We start from the raw sequence: 21,431 nt of genomic DNA, 5'->3' as shown, positions 1-21,431 counted from the left end.
GGTACATTTCTTCCAGGAATTTTCTCTACAGATAATACATTCAAAAATTTTGGCTGGGGCTTCACTGGTGGCGCAGTGGTTGGGAGTCCGCCTGCCGGTGCGGGGGACGCTGGTTGGGCCCTGGTCCGGGGGCATCCCACATGCCGCGGAGCGGCTGGGCCCGTGCGCCACGGCTACTGAGCCTGCGCTCTTGAGCTCGCAAGTCACAACTACTGAGCCCACGTGCGACAACTGCTGAAGCCCGCGTGCCTGGAGCCCGTGCTCCGCAGCAGGAGAGGCCGCGGCAGGGAGAGGCCCGCGCACTGCGGGGAGGAGTGGCCCTCGCTCGCCACAGATAGAGGGGGCCCGCGCGCAGCAACGAAGACCCAACACAGCCATAAATAAATAATAAAAAATAAAAATAAAAGAATAAAGGTTCAAAAATTTTTTTTCGCTGGTTCATGTTTGAGTATTTGTACAACCAGATTTTCAACTCATAGAGAGCAGGAACTTTGTTTTTCATGTTATTCCTCTGACGATACTTCCCTCTCCCCACTAATCCCAAAGAATATGGGGTAGTTTTTTTGTACTTGGTAGGCCTCTGCACTGCTCATCAAATAAATGAATGAATGAGAGTCTGCCCTTGATTAGAAGATTAATTTTTCATGACCAATTTACACAGAAAATATTATGTTTGAAATCAAATGGCGTTATAAATATTTTTATAAGCTTTTTCTCTTGGGAACGATTTCTTAAATTTAAGAATTTTGAGTTTTAATTCTTAAAAAATGAGCACTTTAACTATTTTTGGAGAGATTCTTTAAACTGTGTCAATGGATAGACAAACAAGGCCAAGGAAATGTCAGAACATATTGCAAAGTTGAGCACCACACAGCCTTTGAGTAGATCTTCCAAGAAAATGTTACAGGCCACTTATCTGATAGGGACAATGTGATTTACATATAGCATCTACTAAACCTGGTCTGCCTGAGAGACAGTTTCCCTTGATACTATTTTCCCCGGGGAGCGGGGATGTGGGGAGCAAACAAGAGTCATGTTTGTGAAAGTCATAGTGATAATTTGAGAACATGATAAGCAATAAGACAATCTAGTGGAAGGAACACAGAACCAAGGATGGGGAGACCTATGCCTCGGTTTACATGTCACCACTAAGTTCCTAAGGGACCTCGGTCAAGTCAGGTACCACTTCTACTTTTCTCTTTTAAAAATGCCCACCTGGCAGCTGGTTTATTTTTTTTGCGGTACGCGGGCCTCTCACCGTTGTGGCCTCTCCCGTTGCGGAGCACAGGCTCCGGACGCGCAGGCTCAGCGGCCATGGCTCACGGGCCCAGCCACTCCGCGGCATGTGGGATCTTCCCGGACCGGGGCACGAACCCGTGTCCCGTGCATCGGCAGGTGGACTCTCAACCACTGCGCCGCCAGGGAAGCCCTGGCAGCTGGTTTTTTGAGGATCAGGTAAGAGAGCAGATTCTAAAAGGATAATTATTGATGTGAAAAGCTGTATATTCTTGCTCCAACCCTGATCTGGTAGCTCATGCAAGAGCATGTCGCAGAGGGCAACTTAGTCTGGGGAAAGCCCCAAGCTGCCCCTCACGTTTCTGAACTCAGAAAGAAAAGGCCATCTTCTTGACCAGGAACAAAGAGGAGAATATATAACTTTTGACCCTTGAATCTATTATCATCATCTTTACTGCGAATCCCATTTTAGAGGCCACGTTATATAAACTACCAACAAGTCCTTAGCGTTTCCAGAAAAGCTAAGTAAATTATAACTTTCTTACGAAAATAACAAAAAGACTAGACAATTTTTTTTCAGATTATGTCGAACCTGGCAGCATCAGTGACCACAAATATAAAGCAGAACTAATAGTTTTTAAGAGCAGCACAATTCTTGACATTCTATATTTGTCTCCAGCTTCTTTTTCTTGAGATTGGCCAAGCCAATGAAAATTATGTATATTTATCCACCTTTGCTGATTCCTGATACTCTGGGCTTTTTCTCTTAGACTTTTTGCTACAGGGGAGAAATGGGCTTAAAGTCGTATACCTTAAACCTGGCGTGGTGATAGCTACCAATGTTTCAAAAAGCCTCACTTTAAGGTCGTTTTCCCTAAAAGCGGTCCTAGGGAATCATGCTCTGGGAAGGCTTTGGCGTATTAACCTTTGTGATGTATTACATTGGATGGGCCTTGGACACAGGTCTGAGCAGAACAAAATCAAGGTTAAATGGCACAGGGCCCTTTCTAAGTCAAATAACTTCTAAGGAATTTATCAAATCTAACTTCTGGAGTGTCACTGGAGAAGTGAAAAATAATGCTGGAAGTCATTGTATTCCCCGTTTGAGATTTAGGACAGTTACATTACTTTAAAATATATCTGTGTTCATGGCTGTCAGAAGAAATCCTAACAAAATCCACACATTTGCCACATCCATTACCACTGTAAAGAATTGCTTTGAAATGCTTGTTCTAACAGTTACATAGCTTCAACTTCCTCATTTGAGGCTGGGCCTTTCTAGTTCTGGCCTGAAAGTCTTCACCGAAGGAGCCAAGCTATGATGTGGCACCTACCAAATGCAAAGTTCTCACTGGCAGTGAAAAATAATAATAGCCCATGTCTATTGAGGGCTTTTGTCTACCATGTACGGTATGTATTGTACAGTTGAAATTTAATCCACTGAACAGGACTACATGGCTGGCAATATTATTTTCTCCATTTTACAGATGAGACAACTACGGAGAGAGATGTAAAGAGTTAACGCAACATGACGCAGATGGTAAGTAGAAGAACTGGGATCAAACACAGCTTGGTGCTGACTCTGGAGGGTTCCCCCTACACAGCCATGCCCTTGGAGAGTCATGATTTGGGAGAAGCAGACGGGAGGACTAACCGCCCAGCTGTTTGACCATGAGCATCAAATAATTGTCTTTAATACTGATTTAACACCAAAAAGAAAACTTTCCAAATATAAAGAGGAAATTTTTCCTAGACTGAATACAGACAGTCACAGGTGTTTGGTAGGTGGAAATGTCCAATACTTTTCACTCCAAATTGTTTGATGGGCCACATCACCAGCACAGAATCAACACTATCAAAAACAAGTCCTCTTAATAGCCTTTCCTTCCTTTTACAAAGTTGCACGTTTTAAAGCACCCTCCTTTCAAATAAGCCACTAACCCTACGAGAACTAGGCAGCATGGTGGGGAATCTCTTCATGAGAGGCACAGGAATGAGAAAGAATAGTGTATGACTGGGGATCGGGCCCAGCTCCTCGGTGGAGTAGATTCTGCACCTTAGGCAAGTGGGCAGAAGGCAGTGCTTTACGACCACCACGTTTAGCCCAACTTCTAGATTCTTGGATGTTTCATGCGTGGCAATCATTCTCCTTAAAAAATATACGGTAATAATGAACGATCATCTTGTTTTGTGCTAAATAATGAGACAGATAAAAACCGTAGCTACTCATGAGTGCAAAAGTGAAAAAGAAAAACGGCAAACAAAAAAGGTAAGTCATTTGTTGTAAGAACCTACAAATAAATTAAACCCTCGCCTACGATGTATTGATTTTGTGTGGCCTCTCCTGTAGAATAATGTCAAGGGTTCCTGACAATCCATTACATTCAATAGGCAAAATCTCCTTATAATTTTTTTTCTGTTTCCTGAACGATATATAATCTATTTTTTCCCTTGATGTAAAAGCAGGGCTTTAAACGCTTGAAAATTCTTTAAAGTAGTGAACAAAGCTGATATCACATGGAAAAGTTTCTTCTGATCACTTCTTCAACATCATATGGGGAGAAAAATTAGTTACAATTGACCCTATAAATGATGTGCTAAATAAGTCTAAACCCATGGATACGTCCTATATATACTAACTGGGTCCAGCGGGCTGGAAGTGATTCTTGGGTCATTTATTACAAAGTTAGAAATGGCGTGATGGAGTGAGTGCTTTGCATTTTAACTAGAGATTTCAGTACTGAAGATGAAAACTTAAAAATTAATTATAGATTCCTCACTAATTTTCAATGAAAAAGATTTACTTCTCAGTGTCTTTAGATCATTATTGGGAGCTCATTCTTTACTGCCAGTACTAAAAGTGACCTCAAAGAAAACATTTTAAAAATAGTGTATTACACCACAACTTTAGAGAGATGCTTTTCTCAAGCCTGTAATAAAAAGATTATTTTTACCGTGACAAAATAAAATGCCTCTGTCTACAGTGATGCTGAAGGAAAACAAATATAGATATAACGGTTCTAGTAGAAGAAGAGCGAATAAGACCAATGCTTTCGATCTTTAAACCTGCAATTACTCCGTGTGTGCGCGCACGTACGTGCACACAACAGTGTTATCGTGCATGCCCTCCTCCTGCTGATAGCCTGGTAGCAGGAGGGAAATGAAGACACTGGAAATTCCTTAACTGGCAAGGAGATTTTCATTTGGAGTGTGTAATCGTGGTGCCTGGTTTTGAAACTGAGGGGCCTGGTGTGCCTGGCGATGGAATTCCGGAATTTCACAAGTGTGTGGCTCTGAGGAGGGCTGTCTGACTGGTGAGTGCTGTGCTGCCTTGGTGCATGGCCAAAACAGCCATGTCTTACGGTCTCTTGGTGGCGGCTACTTGATTCTCAAGATTTAACCTAGACTTCTTTAGAACCTCTCCCAGGCTAAGTGCGGCTTTGGAAAGGTCCTCATATGTCACTGCTGAGTAACTTGGGCAACAGGAAACTCCAGCTCAAGTAATGAAACTCACACCCTAGAAAACCCTTTATCCTAGAAAGAAAACTGCTACAGTTTTGCAAAACCTCTTTCTGTGTCAGACGGATTTAGAGACTTGAGGCAGGCAAATAACACAGATGGACTAGTGAACCTCTAATGCTGAAAGTGAGCACACGGTCCCTTCATAGACTTCCAATGAGCCCCTACCATGGGCAGACACTGTGCAGGGCAGTGGAATCAAAGGCAAGTGGGGTCCAGGTGTGTTTCCGGTCCACGGGTTTACAGTCCCTGAGACAGATACATGAGGGCGTGGCTACAATGCAGTGTGAGACATGGCAGAGAGGGAGGTCTACACAGGGCTAACGGCAGGAAGAATCAACTCATGCTGCCTAGGGGAGAAGGGAGAGTTTCACAGAGAAGACGGGTCTTTAAGGATCAGAAGAAGAGATTCTCCAAGCCGACCACAGGGAGCCGGCAGGGGATAGCGGGGATGCAGCTGCAGAGAGGCCGAGAGACCGGACGAGTCCAGGGCATGAGGATGTCTGGAGGGTACAGTGATGGTCCCGTGCCTCATACGGGACGTTAAATCTGGGCCATGTCTGATACTAGGTGATGCTGGTGCTGTCACAATTGAAAGAAGGCTGTGACTCAACTTCTAAATTGGGGCCAAGAGAGTCTGGGGAAGGGGAAGCCCGATGGGAGGTCACTGCCATGTCCAAGGTGAGACTCTGCTCTGTCGCCTCTGTGTCTGCCGCCTCTGCTCCTCCCTGACTCCTACCTGTGGGTCCACGAACAAACCCAAGGCTTATACATCTTGAAAAGATACCTCTCCTCCAGCTTAAAATTCCCCTGGTCTTCATCCTCCTCTCTCCCCTTTTTCCCTTGCCAGCTAAGATTGTTGAAAAAGTAATCTAATCTCCTTATCCCCACTTCCTCACACCCTCTTCCATCAGCAACCCTCTGGAAATTGGCCTTCGGATGGACTGCTCCGAAACCGCTCAAGCCAAATCTCCAACAATCTATTAATTGTCAGATCTGATGGGCATGTCGTAGGCCTCTTCCTATCTGGCCCCTGCACGTTCGCCATTGCTAACCACTCGTCCTCCTCAAAACACTCCCCTCTCTTTATTTATTTATTTATTTATTTTATATATATATTTTTTGCGGTACGCGGGCCCCTCACTGTTGTGGCCTCTCCCGTTGCGGAGCACAGGCTCCGGACGCGCAGGCTCAGCGGCCATGGCTCACGGACCCAGCCCCTCCGCGGCATGTGGGATCTTCCCGGACCGGGGCACGAACCCGCGTCCCCTGCATCGGCAGGCGGACTCTCAACCACTGCTCCACCAGGGAAGCCCTTCCCCTCTCTTTAGATGGCACCACGTCATCTTCTGCTTCCTTTCCTACCCCTCTGTCCACAACTGAAGAACTTTTGCACAGGCTCCCCCTTTTTCCACCAGCTCCACAGCTGTTCTCATGCTACACTTTCCTTAAACCAGTGCTTCTCAAACTAGAGTATACATCAGAATCAGCTGGAGGGCTGGACTCTGAGGACTGGGTCCTAACCCCAGACATTCTGATTCAACAGGTCTGGGGGTGGGGCCCAAGGATTCACATTTAGAAAAACAAGTTCCAGGGGATTCTGCTGCTGCTGGCCTGGGACCACAGCTTGAGAACCACAGCCTTAACCAGTCTTTTCTATACCCGTGGCTTCAGCTACCATCATACTGATGGTTCACTACCATGGACATTCCTGAAACCTCAGACTTGGAGAGCCCTTTTCCACATCTCTAGCCTAATATCCCCCAGGCCTCTGCAACTTAATCTGCCCCAGAGTGGAGTGAGTCAAAGCTCCCTTGCTCGTTCCTCTCCACACCCCCAGATCTGCTCTTCCTCCTGTATTCGCTATGTTGGAGAAAGGCACCCCCCCACACACATCCCGACTTAGCCTCCACATGTCACAAACTCCCAAGAATTACTGCCTTCAACATTCCCTGGTCCACACACTGCCTCCTGTGCCCACTGTCGCTGCCATGCCTGCGTCCTCACAAAACTCCTAATCTCCAGGCACAGTGAGGTACCCACAGCAAATTTGTCCCTTCTGCCTGAATTTAACATTAGTTGCTTCCCTAATGCCCTTGGCTACTACCCTTACCATGTGCACTTATTACGCATACTGTCTGGGTCACCTTGGACTGCCATAACAAATTACCATAGACTGGGTGGCTTACATAACAAAGCTTTGTTTCTCACAGTTCTAGAGGCTGGAAGTCTAAGATCAAGGTTGCCAGCAGATTCAGTGTCTGGTGAGACCTAGTTTGCAGATGGCCACCTTCCTGCTATATCCTCACAGTGGAGAAAGAGTTCATCTCCCTCATGTCTCTTCCTATATGGGTGCTAATCCCACTTGTGAGGGCTCCACAAGGGCTCCACCTTCATGTCCTCGTTACTTCCCTAAGGTCTCACCTCCAAATAGATCACAATGGAGATTAAGGCGTCAACATATAAATCTGCGGGGGTGGTGGGGGGGGGGAATGCATGCTCTGCTGACATTTTGGAAACACCATGTATTTAATTTTAGTAGCACCAGGGCTCAGTAATGTGCAAGGCACCCTGAAAGGACCAACATTTTGTTATTTTGACCGGACTTAAGAGTTTCCTGGGAAGAAACAAACTGCTTCTGAACGCTTTCTTAGGCATTGTTACATCCCCTTCAATTTCTCTGGCAACTAAGCTGGCTCTGAAGGGGCTGCAGTATATAGTTTTCTTTCTAGATGAGCTTGGTTATGTCACTAACAAATAATTCAAGGTGCTTTTTATTCCAGTAACAGAGATGGTTGGCACTGGATTTCTTTGACATAATTTTGCATTCAGACAGTAAGCTAAGTATTCTTTGGTAAGCCTGAGTAGTAGAGAGAGATTTAAGGAGATGTGGGCTCTAGTTCTGGCTTGGCTACAAGCTGCCCAAACTCCATGGACTCGAGATCTTTCCCTACAAAAGGAGACACTTGGCTTATCAAGGTTATCTCAGTAGGGCAGTTTTCAGTCCGTTAGTTTAGCATATTAGCAATAATTTCAACGTAGTATAATGAAGTACCTTCGAGCATGAGCTGATGAAAGAAAAAGGACTTCCCCTCTGTAAGACTGCAGGAGAAGTTAAGAAGCAATGCCGCAATGTGGAGTCAAAGTAGGGACCCCTGTGTATGAGGAAGGGGACTTGGATCCTGGGTCCCTGGGGAGGCCCAAACCAGAGACTGGAAACGGTGGCTAAAGGAGCCCAGTTCCAGGGCTAAGAGTCACCTCCACAGGCAGAACAGTCGCTGAAGTGAAACTAATGTGAGGAACGTTGCAATTTCTCACACATATGTTCAGGTTAACATTTTAGCAATTGCCATTTTTGACCCAGCGTCCTCTGAGTGCCTCTTAATTCCTTTGTGTCTAATGGCTTACATCACCATTGAAAAAGTTATAGTCTAAAGATCACCAGCATCAAAACTGGTAGAGGATCAATATGCATATTTCCAGGCTCCGATCTAGACCTCTTGAACCACAAGGGCCCCATGTGACCCTTATGAACATTAACCTCACTAAGCTTAGAGAACCGCTGCTAAGTAAAAAGGACCCACTCAAGTAGGGCTTAAAGGGGACACACTGGACTCCATCATCACCTAGAAGGTCAGTCACCATTTGGTTCTTTCACCAGGCATTACGTTCGCTTGCCTCTGAGACTTATCAGTTACACAGATACTATCTTCATTAGAGGTTGTGAGACTAACCAATCTTCTACTGTTTTCAAACCTATTTTCATTGTGGTATCATCGTAAGAGATAGCGTCTGTGCCAAGGTCTAAAATCCTAATTAGATCCCTTGTTGCTAGCTGGGGTAGCAAGGAAGAAGATTCAGTATCCCAGTAAGACCTCTTTGATACGTCACATGCAAATGAAGGATGCAGTTAATTAAATATTTCATCGACTCTGCCCAAGCTCAAAGGTACCCTGTTGAGCTCTCCCTTAGCTTGATACCACAACCATCACATACAACGGCAGCAGAGGGAAGGGTCACTGTAAGATGCAGTACAATAAATATATCAGCTGAAGACCAACATTAAAAGAGGTATTTGCTAATGGGCACCATGCCAGGGTTACTCAGGCAGTGCTGCCTGCAGAATTCCTAAGCTGAGTTCACAAGATACAGATCGATGCACCTCCAAAGAGAGTCTATATCAATCTCCATTTCATTCATTAGCTCCCACTTCGAGCTGGTTGGCTGCTAGTTAACTCTTTAACGTGGGAGAAACTGTCAGTGTAAAGGCCACTGGGACACGTGCTCTTCCCAGCTGTACTTGACCTGTCAATATTTCTTGCAGCAGAATGTTTAAACTGGTACGGCTAATGGCAAAATGGAGACCTATGGGGTTTGGGAGGCTTTCATAGCTTTAGAATGGCTTACCATCCAATAGCAAACATTAGTAAATTCACCCCGTTGCTGTATTTCCGCCTGTACCTTACGATCCAGGTGCAACAGAAACTAGGATAAAATTATTTTCCATAGTTCTATTCTGGAACTCAAAGGTATTTTAGACTACACATTATGTAAATGTGGGCTCCACTACAATGAGATACTATCACACCAAGGACTTGGCTGCGGTGGAGATCATTAGTTTGTGATTCAGCGCTAAAGAAACTCCAAACAATGAGGCAAGCAAGGCAGCCCTTTCTATAAAGTTAGGATTCATTTTCAGCTCGTATTGGTCCAGGGACAACTTTATTGTTGCACAGTAGAAGAACCTGGATGCTCAGGGGGATGCTCGGTGCAGGAACTATTTCAAGCCCTTCTGAAAATGTAAATAAGAGTTCTAAAACATAAAGGCATAATTACCAAAACAGAGAACGGTCTCAGACCACCAGGAATGGCTGGCTTCGCTTATTTTCTTTCCACAAATATTGAATTTACTATTTCCCTTGCCTTACTGTTGAATAAAATCAATTTTCTTAGTAGAGCTGATCTCTGCTTTGTTGGAGGTTAGATGTGAAGTGGATATGCATCCTTAGATATACTGTTTGGGAGAAAGCCTTGAATATTTAACCCTGCATCACAGCGAGCCCTCCCTTCACCTTCCTGTGGGGCATCCATTGATTCACTATTTGACAATCAGAATTCTCCATAGGTTAATTGACATATTTGGAATTCATGGCAAAGAAAATCTGTGCATTATTTTAAAACTCCTGTCAAATTGTTTGTAGATACGGTTTGATAACAACACCTGTTTTTCCCTCTCTTGGCCAATACAATTCACTGAGAATCCTGGCTTAAAGAATTTCCCTGCAGAATTGTCAAACATATGTATTTGTATTTCATTACTTGGGTAATAGCTGATTTGCCAAGTTCATTTACTACTAGTTGCTTCTCAAACATCTCAGTGGGATAATTAAGGAATACTAAGAACTGAAACTGTCCTAAGTTAGGAGGGGGCTGGAGCCATTGCCCAAATCCCAGTCCTGTTTAAACTGCTGTCCAGAATTAAATATTCAATAACTGAAACGCTCTTTTCTTCCTCTACTCTCAGCAACTTATCATCAAGAAGATGGAGCTACTTCCCAAGTTGTGCAAAAGAGACGTCCCCCCCCTCAAATTATCTGCACAAATCAGATCAAAATCCTGCAGACTTTCAAGTATTTTTACTCAAAATTGGTAACGGTCTAAATGGTGCCTTTTCTCAGTGGCTATACACGTGGGGAGAGAAAAATAGTAGCTCCAGGAGTATGCCTTGGAAGGGAGTAAAGAAAGGCCAGACACAGTTCAAGGTTATAGCTGAACACAACGGCACTGATGAGAATTTGGACAGGTAATACCCTCTCTTGAGAAATTGTGAATGTGAAGGATCCTGGAGAAGAATGTTGAAGTACGATAGTGTTAGAGTTTAAATGCTCTCAAAGAATCTTGCTGGCTCATTGCACAAAGGAAAGAGATATTTTAATCACGAGCTATCTATCATCACTTGAATTTGAAGGCCCGTTTTGAAGCCACAAGCTACTGATTCCCATGATGTAAGTTTTTAGGTCTCTTGCCGGAACAAAAAAGGTATGAAAACGGGGGAGGCGGGTAGGGGGCTGGGGGGAGCACAAAGAAGCCAAATGGCCACAGACCCGACAGAGAGAAGATACTGTGTCTGCAACGCTGTCTCCTTTAAATTTTGTTCAAGAAGAAAGAATAATTGAATGGCGAGTTTCTCGGACTCTTCCCTCTGGAGAAAATGGCAATATATGAGAGACGAGAGAGAATGTACTTAAAAATACACTATTGAGTACAAGCCCCATTGCTATCATAAGACAAACACATTTGATTCTTCAGTCCGTAAGTTTTCGAGCTCACATACCCATTATAGGAAAGAATACCCAGGGGCCCAAAACAAAATTCTGTTTAAAAGTGCAGGCACCAAACTAGGAGACGGCTGAGCTCTCGTGTTAGACGAAGAGTCTAATGCGAAAGGGCACTTCTGATGATGGTCCTGAATTATTTCCCATCTCTCCTGTTCCGACGTGTACTCCTCTTAGACATATAGCTGATAGACTCAAGGGGCCCCTTCATAATTCCTTGGAGGGCTGCACATAGTTTTCTATCCACTTGGCATTGGGTGCTCAGAGTGGAGGTTTTATTGATTTTTTCCAAAAGTGAAAAAGTTACCTAACTTAGGACTGACATGATCTTGTTTTACCCTATTTCATTACATGAGAAAATTGTAGTTTTTTTTTTTTTTTTTTTTTTTTTTTAACTCTCTCAAATGCCCAGGAGCCCAGGCTTAAGGAGGGGAAACAGTTCAGACTCTTCAAATAAAATAAAAGTAAGAAAGACAGAAGAGCCGAGAGCTTCTCTTGTCACATTTCTACAATTTCCGGCTTTCAAGCCGCCACTTACAAGCCACTTCTTGACATAATCTTTAGGCTTAAGCATGTGGAACAGTGGACCAACCAGCTTAATAAAAAGACAAAGATGATATGCAACTAATGGACAGGGCATCGCAACTAGGTGTTAACACATCATTCATTGAACTAAATGCTCTTTCAAACTCTGCAGCAGAAACAATTAAAGTACTGACGGCAGTCTTAAGTTGCTTCAAATTGTCTGGCACAATTGATCCACAATTATCTTTGTACTCCCCGAAGCCCCCGAATGCTACCTTCTTCATTGACTTTAAATTTCCTTCACAGTTCTCCAACCTGTGTTCTGGCATACTGAATATCTCACAAACTGACTATCCGTGGGAGAAGGCCATTTTGATAATCTTGGAATCCTGAATACCCCATTAAAAATCCGAGCTGTATGCCCCTTGGATGATTATAACCAGCTCTTCATAACAAACAAACAAGAAATCTTGCTGAACATTTGAGGATGAGAGTTAACCTTTAAGACAAAAGAAAGAGATAGATAGGCTGTTTTCCCATTAGTTTCATAACACAACTTGTTAGGGAAATTCTGTGAGACAGAATTTATGGCAAAGAGGCGAATTCTATTTCCAAAGTTTTAACTTTAAACGGACCCATGTCTGGTATGGTCAAGGAATTTTGTTCGCTATTTTTGCATCCTTGGGCCAAGACTCTGATGGCCAATACAAACGCTGTTAATGAAACTTCATTTACATGGCTCTTTGGACCTCTCTTTGTTAAAAAGAAAACTCTTAAGTGGCTGATTCATCAGGATTGCTGTGAAAAGCCTCTGAAATACAACCAGATGTGCTTTGTTTCCAAGGTGTTGTGAAAAGGAATTTGTTTTGGGACACAGGCAGAGGTGTGTTCATTAACACTATCTTCTACAAATAAATATCTTTCTAATTTTTTTTTTTTTACTTTAATCTCCTCCCCCCTCCCCCCTTGTTGTTGGTGTCTGGTAGAAAATTGTGCACAGTTATGTGAGTGAAAAACCTTGAAGATGGAGAGAATCAGGTGTCTACTGTGAATAACGGTGCTGTCGCCCTCAGAGGGACACAGCATTTGATCCCAACTGAAAAGTCATTTTTAGCTGTCATGTGAAGGTCTGCAGTGGGGTATATGCAGTGGACTCAAGCACTGATATAATTTAGTCACGCAGACAAGACAATCCATGGATTATCTTTTGATCTAAACTTGTACATTTGATTTTTTTCTCAATTAGGTTCATTCTGGCATAGAAATGGTGAAGCATATTTTAGCTGGAACCAACATTGCCAAGGTTCTTGGACTTCACAAAAGTAAAGGCTAAACAGTGATGAGGGTATCGGTGTCATCATGGAATAAAAAAGAAAAACAACTTTTATTTGTGCAGTGTGTGAGGAATCTTCATCAGGATCTCATATTTGCTATCTTAGTTCAGCTTTTCTAATAATGCTGCGGAGATCTCTGCATGGATTTCCATGTATCTTTTTAAAAATGTTTATTAAAATTGCTACTTGATACGATTTTATTATTTCATACTGTCGAAACTTCTGTCCTCTCTGAATAATAATTCACATGGTCTATCGAATATATATGTGATGATAATAAGTCTATATATATCATACATTCCCTAATTCTTTGATGCTTTGCTTGTGGCTTGGGGGAAATGTTAATATTATAGAAGGTGTAGTTTCAGGAAATAAGTACAATACTGTTAACAAACATATTAATATGTAATATTGGAAGCCTCACTCCCACACATAATCTCTCTTCACCTGCTTACTTTTTTTTTCCCTTTGCACTTATAACATTAAGTACCAGCTAATCGACTTGTTTGATTGTATTTTCTGTTCACTGTCTGTCTGTTTCCCTTCACTGGAATATAAACTCCATGAAGGCAGGAGGCTTTGATTTATTCACTGGTATAACCTCAGCACCTTGAATGGTGCCTGTCACATAGCAGCTGTCTAACAGCTGTTTGTTAACGAACGATTTCACTAGTCATAGAAAAGGGTAGTGCAAACACTGAATGCAGTTTTCATTCTATAACTAACTCCTTGATTCTATCTTTCCCAATAAGTTAATGATGGCCCCATAGTCTATGTTTAATAATCACCCTAGGGAATATGGCTAAAGGTGTTAAGTATTAATTGCTTCCAACACAGTGGGAGGTATACATCATTGGAGAATGTTTAAGTCTTGTTTAAGGTCTTATACAAGGAGCACTGCTTTTCATACATTCAACATTTGAGATATCGCCATCGGAAAAGGGAAGGCACATTTTGGGAAATGCAGTGACTGCTTCTGGAATTCAATAATTTAACTACGTATAGTTCCCCCTTCAAACGTAAATTCTATACAGCTATTACTTTCATTAAGATAAATACAGATTCATATTCATTCTCATTCGCTCTTTCTCCCTCTCTCTCTCTTACTCACACACAAAGGCTGGAGGAGAAAGAACGGTCAGAAAGACCCTGATATAAATGTATAAATGCAAAGAGGAAGGAGCTAAAGTCCTGGATTGTAGTTTTAGTTTGCGAGTACCCAGGCAAGTGATCTTGGCCCTTAATTTCTCTTTGAAGATTGTTTTGTCATTGATTAAACAGTTAAGATCCTATCCCTCTCTAACAAGTCTGTAAGCCCACAAATGGAAGATAGGAAAAAAGTGGGAAAAGAAAGTTAACTTGTGTAAGTTATTCTGATAGCCTTTCAATTTTTGATGGATTAAAAAATCACTAATTCCCATATTGCTTTATCACTTCCCATTCTTTATACCTAGAACATTATTATCATTATTTAGAGACAACAGAGTTCACATCTGGTCCCCCAACTCAGAGCATTGCCTTTGGTGAACAATTCTGTTGCCTATATAATTAATCAGAGGAAATTTCAAAATAGTTGATACCATCAATCTCTTTGCCAGCATATCTGACAGCTTATTTTATCATGCCCTTGGAATGATGCCAGATAGCAAGAACTAGTGACTTCAGGCAAACCTTGTCCTAACACCTGCTTTGTTACCTACCCTGCTGGATACACGTGGTTCACCAGAAACAAGCCAGTATAGAGAATTTCATTAAGTTACTTCTGTATCTTTAATCAACTCTCCCTAGCTTCTTCGAAGGAATTCATCCCTACTTGTCACAAGTGGACCAGGTAGCAGCTCCCCTACAGTAAAGGAAAGCCTTTTCCCTACTGTATTAGAACCTCCTGTATGTTGGCTACTCTGAAGAGTGGTCTTACCTATCATGTTTATACCTATGGCTTTCTGCTCAGAAATTATAATAAGCTGGTGATGACTGGGAAAACTTAGGTTGATTTATATATTTTTAATTAGTCAAGACCAACAAGATGATTATATTATTCCCATTTAAAAATTTAAGTAAGCAAAGCAGAGCAAGTGCCAGGGTCACCAATTAGGCCCCTGCTAAGACCAAGATTACAATACAAGAGCTCTTGGTACGTTATGTTTCCAATTATATAAAAGGTTCTCTTGCACTAGGACAGATCCTACACAGTCAAATAGAAAACACACTGGATTGGAAATCAAACAATATGGATTTTACCACGAATTTACTATAACACCACAGGTAGTTATCCCAGTTGTGACTTCATTCATTCAGTATTAATTTAGGTAGTAAACAAATACCCAACCTGTGCACGCATACACGCATGAAAGGGGCAGAAAGTAGTTTCAAGGTGACAAATTGACAAGAGAGTGTATAAACCACATGTACAATGCTGAGGGGATTCAGAGGAATTGATCTTAAGGGGCTCTGCTAGGCTGACTGGTTTTGACATCTGGTCCTTCCATTCAAACTGACGATGACATAATTCACCAAATTATAAGGTTGTTTTGGACTTGTGAAAATACAGCTTCAAACGTTTTTCTGGTCTATCAATTTTCCTATGTTTGAAATAAAATGATGACTACTCTAATTAATAAAATGAAAATAAACTATGTAGTTCTTCTCAAATGCTGTGGAATAATCTATGCCAGTGATTCTCCTTATTTTCTATGTCAAGGACCCTTTGAGAATCTTATAAAAGCTAAAAAACACCTCACCTCCAATCATAAAAAAGAGGTGAACACAAAATTTTGTATCAATTTCAGGGATTCAGAAGGTCCCCAAATCCTATCCCTGGATCTCGGGTTAGAAATCGGTGTCCTAAACCAAAAGGCGACACAGCTTCAGGAGAACATCCTCATTTGCTGCGATGATCTTGATTCTAGCTCCACAATCCATTTGTTCCACGGATGTTACTAAGCATCTAAGATGTGCCACATGCTGTTCCAGGTGATGCGATGTCTCAGAGAGCAAAACAGACAAAGTTTCTTGACCTCAGCAGGGCGGAAAACAGACAATAAACAAAAGCAATAACTAAATTATATGGCATGCCAGTGGGTGGTAAGTACTGTGGAAAAAAATTAAGTTGGGAAGGGTATTGGGGTGCCAGGGAGCATGGAGGAGGAGGTTTGTAATTTTAAATAGGGTGGTCAGGGAAGTCCCCCTGAGCACGTGACATTTAAACAGACTCAAAGGAGATAAAGCCAGGTAGCTATCCTGGGAGAGTATTCCAGGTAGAACAAACACAAGGGCAGGGGTCCTGAGAGGGTGGAGCCCGGTAAGCAGGCAGGAGGGCTGGAATGGAGTGAGAGATGGGGAAATAGTAGGAGATAAAAATCAGAGAAACAGAAGGTGTGTGGGGAGAGGACAGTGGCAGATCACAAAGGACCTCAAAGGCCTTTTGACAACTTTGAGAAAGTCCTTGGAGAGTGAAGCAAAGTAACGTGATCTGATTGATGTTTGAACAGGACCTTGTGGATGATGGGTTGTGAGGCAAGAGATACGCAGAGATTGGGTCACTGCAGAGATTCAGAGACAGATGACGTGGCTTGGGCAACAGTGGAAGCCGGGAGGGGTGAGAAGTCGTCAGATTTTGAAGGCGCATTCAAATGCTGATGTATTCTATGTGGAGTAAAATTAAAAAAAAAAAAAAAGTCGAGTATGCCTCCAGGGTTATTTTGGCCTAAGTTGCCACTCACTTCAACTGCAGGAGGAATAGAATGGGAGTTAGTGGGTGGTGGTGATCATAATACAAGCATTCGAAGGTTTGCTGGAAAAATACTGTTCACTATCTATTCTACTTTGTAGGCCGACCTAAATTTCTCCACTTTTATGTATGACCAGTATTGTCAGCAGAAAATTGGGCTTACTATTTTTACTTTTATTTAGTTTACAGTTCAGTGGGTCCACCTCTCCCCATAGAGCCTTCCTTGACCGGTCTAGCTGCCTCTGAACTCACAGCCCAATTTGGCCATGTACTTGTTGTTTAGAAAATTGTCCTTTAAGTGTTATATATGTTTTGATGTTTTAGCTTCCTCATGAGAATGTGAGGTCTCAAAATGCAGCATCTATCTCCAATCCCTCTTTTGTATTTTACCAAAGGTACCTAGCACGGTGCTAGGTACCAGGCAAGTAGAATTATTAATACAGTTTTGGCTGATAAAAAAAACAAACAAACTCTACACTGTTCTTCCGTACAGCAACTTCCTTTCTTTTCATTTTTGCACTCAGCTCTGAAAATGGAACAGCTTGAGACATCAAAGCCTTTCACAATTTGACTAAGTTTGTGTAATCGGTGAAAAGATAAACCGCATGCAACACGTTTGCGTCTCAATCCCTTTCCTGAGCTACAATCTGGGTGTAAATAACTAAGGCCAACACTTGGGTGAACTCAGTGGAATCTGAAATTTTGATTAATGCTACAACCGCATTCATATGATTTGTGTCTTTGAGGGAGGATCAATGCTTAAAGATCTGTCAAACCTGTTCTGTAGAGTTTGAGTGTTTGATCCTTTTAGTGTTTCTTTTTAATTTTCTTACAAGTGAAACATCAGGTTCATTATCAATTGATTAAATTGGCAGGCAGTCAAGTAAAGAACAAAATCATATATGGTTGCCTGAATTATTAAGGTACTAGTAGCTTCATCACGTTGGCACAGCAGAGGGCTATTAAAGATTATAGTAAATGTTTCTAGCACTTTTAATAAAATGGCTTTTTTTCCCGAGAGTTCATCTTGCACGTTAGCGGTAAAGAGAGCTTCTTTCTACGTTTCCACTTTATTGATGCATACCGATTCTGGACCTAGTAGACTTTACTTAATCTGTTGTATCCGACTGATGCCTATTCCTACACTATTGGAACCCAGTGGTAATCAGGAGAGTTCTGAGGCAGAGAACAGTGGTCTGGAAGATGAGAAGCAAAACACCTGGGGAGAGAGACGGGGTAAAGCAGACAGATTGGCACTTCACATCATTTCTGGCTCAGGCAAGTGGTTACTGGTCATTGTGCCTTCCGCAGTCATTAAAATTTACCTATTTTAAATTCTGACACTGGACCTTTCCAGCTCTTTCTTTTCTCCCTCATTATGGGCTTGGAGCAGGAGTTTATTTCAAAGTACCCTCCATTACAGACCTGGCATTTGCACTGTGTCCTCTTTCTGAGTGACCTTTCCCCTCTCGGAGTCTCGTCATTTCTAAAACTTGAGCGCTTCAAGAGGAGAGGATGTGAGTGTCGGAGGAAAGGCGAATGCATTTACTTGTTCCTTTTTCTTCTTTCATCTGTTTCACCCCTTGGAATTTGCTTATTTTGGTTTTGATAAGGAAAGGGATATTTCTCTAATTTGTGAGTTATCCAGGTCCTTTATTTCTTATTCTTTGACTGCTCTTTACTCAGTTTTAGGTAACCTGTTGACTTGCCACCTCATCTCTTGGAAGAGAAAGATAATTAGGAAAATGCATACTAGCCAATTTCAGAACTTACTAGCTATTTATATATGAAATTTTATGAAGATGGGGTATTGAGATAAATAAAATTAGATTTCTCTACTCTAAGATTTAAATGGATTTATATTGTGCCTTTTATTATCGTGAATAATCCATTAAAAAATCTACACACAATGATTCAAGGTATGCGGACTACTATCAACCAGACAGGAAAAGCAATCCTAGACTTGAGACCCAACTTACGTGATTTTACACACTCTGATGTCCCTAGATTTTAGCCGGGAAAAACGAGTATTTTTGGACAGTATTTGGATGCCATAATATCATAGCTAACTCTTCCTTCAAGCCCAAACTGAAGTTCTGTTTCCTCCGTGATACTTGTCCCTAATTCAAAGCATCTTTCAAGGTCCATAAATATGACTTTTTTTTTTCTTTTTTATAGTTCCGTATCCACTTCTACTTTACCTTTACCACCTGATGTGTTACTTATTTCAACCCCACCATTTCACATAGTTGGACAGTTCTTGAAGGCAGCATCTTGTCTTTAAACAACTTTCACATAGGCCATAGTCACTAGTAGAGTTCTAGTTGCCATAACCATCTAAATGACTAATTTGTAAAAAAAAATATATATATATATATATATATATGTCTTTTGCTAATGGCAAAGCCTTCTCATACCTGATCAGATTTATTAACTTTCTAGCAAGCTAGTTGGGTGACATATCACCTCATGTTAGCCTTAGATCGCTCACAAAAGTAGGAAAAAATTACTCTGTTAACTAAGGTCGCACATGCCAACCGTTTTCTGAGCCCACCTTTGTTGTTAGATAGTTGGCTCTCTGAGAAGAATGATTGCCTGTTTATTTATCAGTCAAATTGAAAAAGAGTAGATCGATAAGGCCAACCTGTAGGGATACATTTGTAGCCCAAGTAAACTTTGGAAAACTCATAGGATACAACAAATATATGGGGCATTATAACTGACCAAGTTATGTATATAATAATGTTGACTTTTAAAAATTAATTTTGAAATAATAGTTAATGAGGAAGATTCTAAGTTTTATTCACATCTCATCTAAAGTCATTTTATTCTAGAAAAATTGTTAACGTTCATCTTCGCCATTTCTTTGAAATCAGTCTTTCTATGTCCACGTGCACACATATACACAGTGCATATACTTCTATCTTCTTGCTCTCACAGAAGCACATCCCTATTTTCAAAGAGAGAGTTTATCTTTTTAAGGGTGTGAGAACAGAAGCAAAGGAACGAAGGACCTCTCCAGTTCCATTTTCATAATAGAATTCTGTTGTTCTGGAATGATTTATTTTTGAACGAGGAAAAATGTAAGGAACTTGGAACACAGACAGAAGTACCTTCTCATCAAAGGTTGTCTATCGTTTCATGAATCACATGTGATGGATGAGATTTATGAATTAGAATCTGTGTCAAGAGATTTACAACATACTAAATTAGTTATGACATCTTCTCATTGGTGCCCATAAACTTTCTACAAAATATCTCTATCATCAGCACGGGAGCATGGCTGTCCCAGTTCCTTCATTCCACTGCAGTACATCCAGACCCTGTCACTGTAGTTGATGAATTCTTGAAGGAATGGGCCTCAGATCAATTAAAATAAACACCACAAGCTGATTTATCATATCTTTTCTGAATGCTCTCAGAAAATGTCAAAAATCTGATCCATTGACAGAGAAAAGTCAGAGAATCGTGGCAGCCTATGGGATCACAAGACCTTTTCAAAACCATTATAAATCACCACAGAAAACAAATGGGGCACCACGTGATAAGATTTCTTCTGACAGCTTTGCCTCGGCAAAGATATATATGAGATAAACGGATACCTTCGTCTATACCCAATCGCCAGTTTACAAAGTTCCAAGTTGTCAAACTGTAAAACACACCGGTATCAAGTCCTTCCAAATGATATACCTTTTATGCGTATACAAGAACGGATTTAAAATAACAGCCCCTTCAGTTCTATTTCATTGTTGCAAGCTATGTAATACCCCTGATGGTGTGTGAGCTTTCTAAAAGAAAGTGCAAGTGTGTGTGTGTGTGTGTGTGTGTGTGTGTGCGTGTACGTGTACGTGTGCATGCACACGCACACGTGCACACACACACAGAGCAGGCTCCAAAATTTACCTTCATATACATCCCTGTCTGAACTAATGAAACTTTCTTCACTTTCCATTATTAAAAGAAAACTGCTTTATAGCGCTGAAGTGCATCCAATCAAGGTACCCTTTGTTTTTTTCTTAATCATCCCAGTCTTGTCTCATTTCATATAGGTTAAGAGCACATTCAGAGACAAGGAATAACAGGTTAACCTATTCTAGTCTACATCAGGAAGAGACAAACGCTTCCATTAATGAGTTTCTGCAAATATTCTCAAACCCTATAGGTAGAGGTATATTGTAAGAGGCCTTGGATTTCAGAGTAAATTTTAATTATAAATTATACCTCATATACTCCTCTATAGGTGGCAAATAAAAACTTATATAAATATTAGAAATTTCGTATGATATACGGAGCTGGTTTTCCTGATTCAAAGAAGCCAGAGAGCCTCATTCTCAAAGTAAGACTGAAATCTGAGTCAAAGCAATGGCATCTATAAATTCAAGTTTATTATGAACATCTACTGTTTCCACAGCAAAAAAGAAATTGAGCTTAGTCTTATAGGTTTCAGATACTACTTATTTTTCAAAGAGGAAGAAATCCTGTGGACTAGAGAAACAATTCCCTGTGCTACACCCACAACTGACAGCATCTCACTGATTCTCTTTCTACACCTTTAAGGCCTTAGTCAAATTTTACCATCTCAGGAACATTTCTTCTTCAAATACGGAAGGTCTGATTTGTTTGATGACTAATCCAAGTTGCACTCACTAGAAAAGTAACCTTGCATTTCTTGGTCCTGCCACTAACCAGTTTCTATGAACCATGGTAAACTAACCAATTTAAATAGTAGGAAGTCATTTCATTACTATCAAA

The 21,431-nt window shown here is 41.4% G+C and overlaps 1 protein-coding gene and 1 long non-coding RNA gene across 3 annotated transcripts in view; one reads left to right on the top strand and one right to left on the bottom strand.

Moving 5' to 3' along the window:
- The window catches only part of LOC116748358, a 251,025-nt gene extending 240,226 nt beyond the window's left edge, over positions 1-10,799 (top strand). The window contains exons 3-4 of one of the 2 annotated variants that reach the window (XR_004348265.1): positions 2,724-2,776; positions 10,280-10,799. This is a non-coding gene — a long non-coding RNA (uncharacterized LOC116748358). Of the gene's footprint in view, positions 1-2,723; positions 2,777-5,325; positions 5,966-10,279 lie in introns of those variants that run through there. The other variant, XR_004348266.1, reaches the window with a different exon arrangement.
- Positions 1-21,431, bottom strand: part of NPAS3 (neuronal PAS domain protein 3) — a 758,103-nt gene that overhangs the window by 162,646 nt on the left and 574,026 nt on the right. The gene's annotated exons all lie outside the window — the stretch shown is intronic.

This window comes from Phocoena sinus, chromosome 2 (genome assembly GCF_008692025.1).
Source record: "Phocoena sinus isolate mPhoSin1 chromosome 2, mPhoSin1.pri, whole genome shotgun sequence".
NCBI lineage: Eukaryota > Metazoa > Chordata > Mammalia > Artiodactyla > Phocoenidae > Phocoena > Phocoena sinus.
The sequence above is the reverse complement of the archived record's forward strand: the minus strand, read 5'-3'. Positions and strand labels throughout refer to the sequence as shown.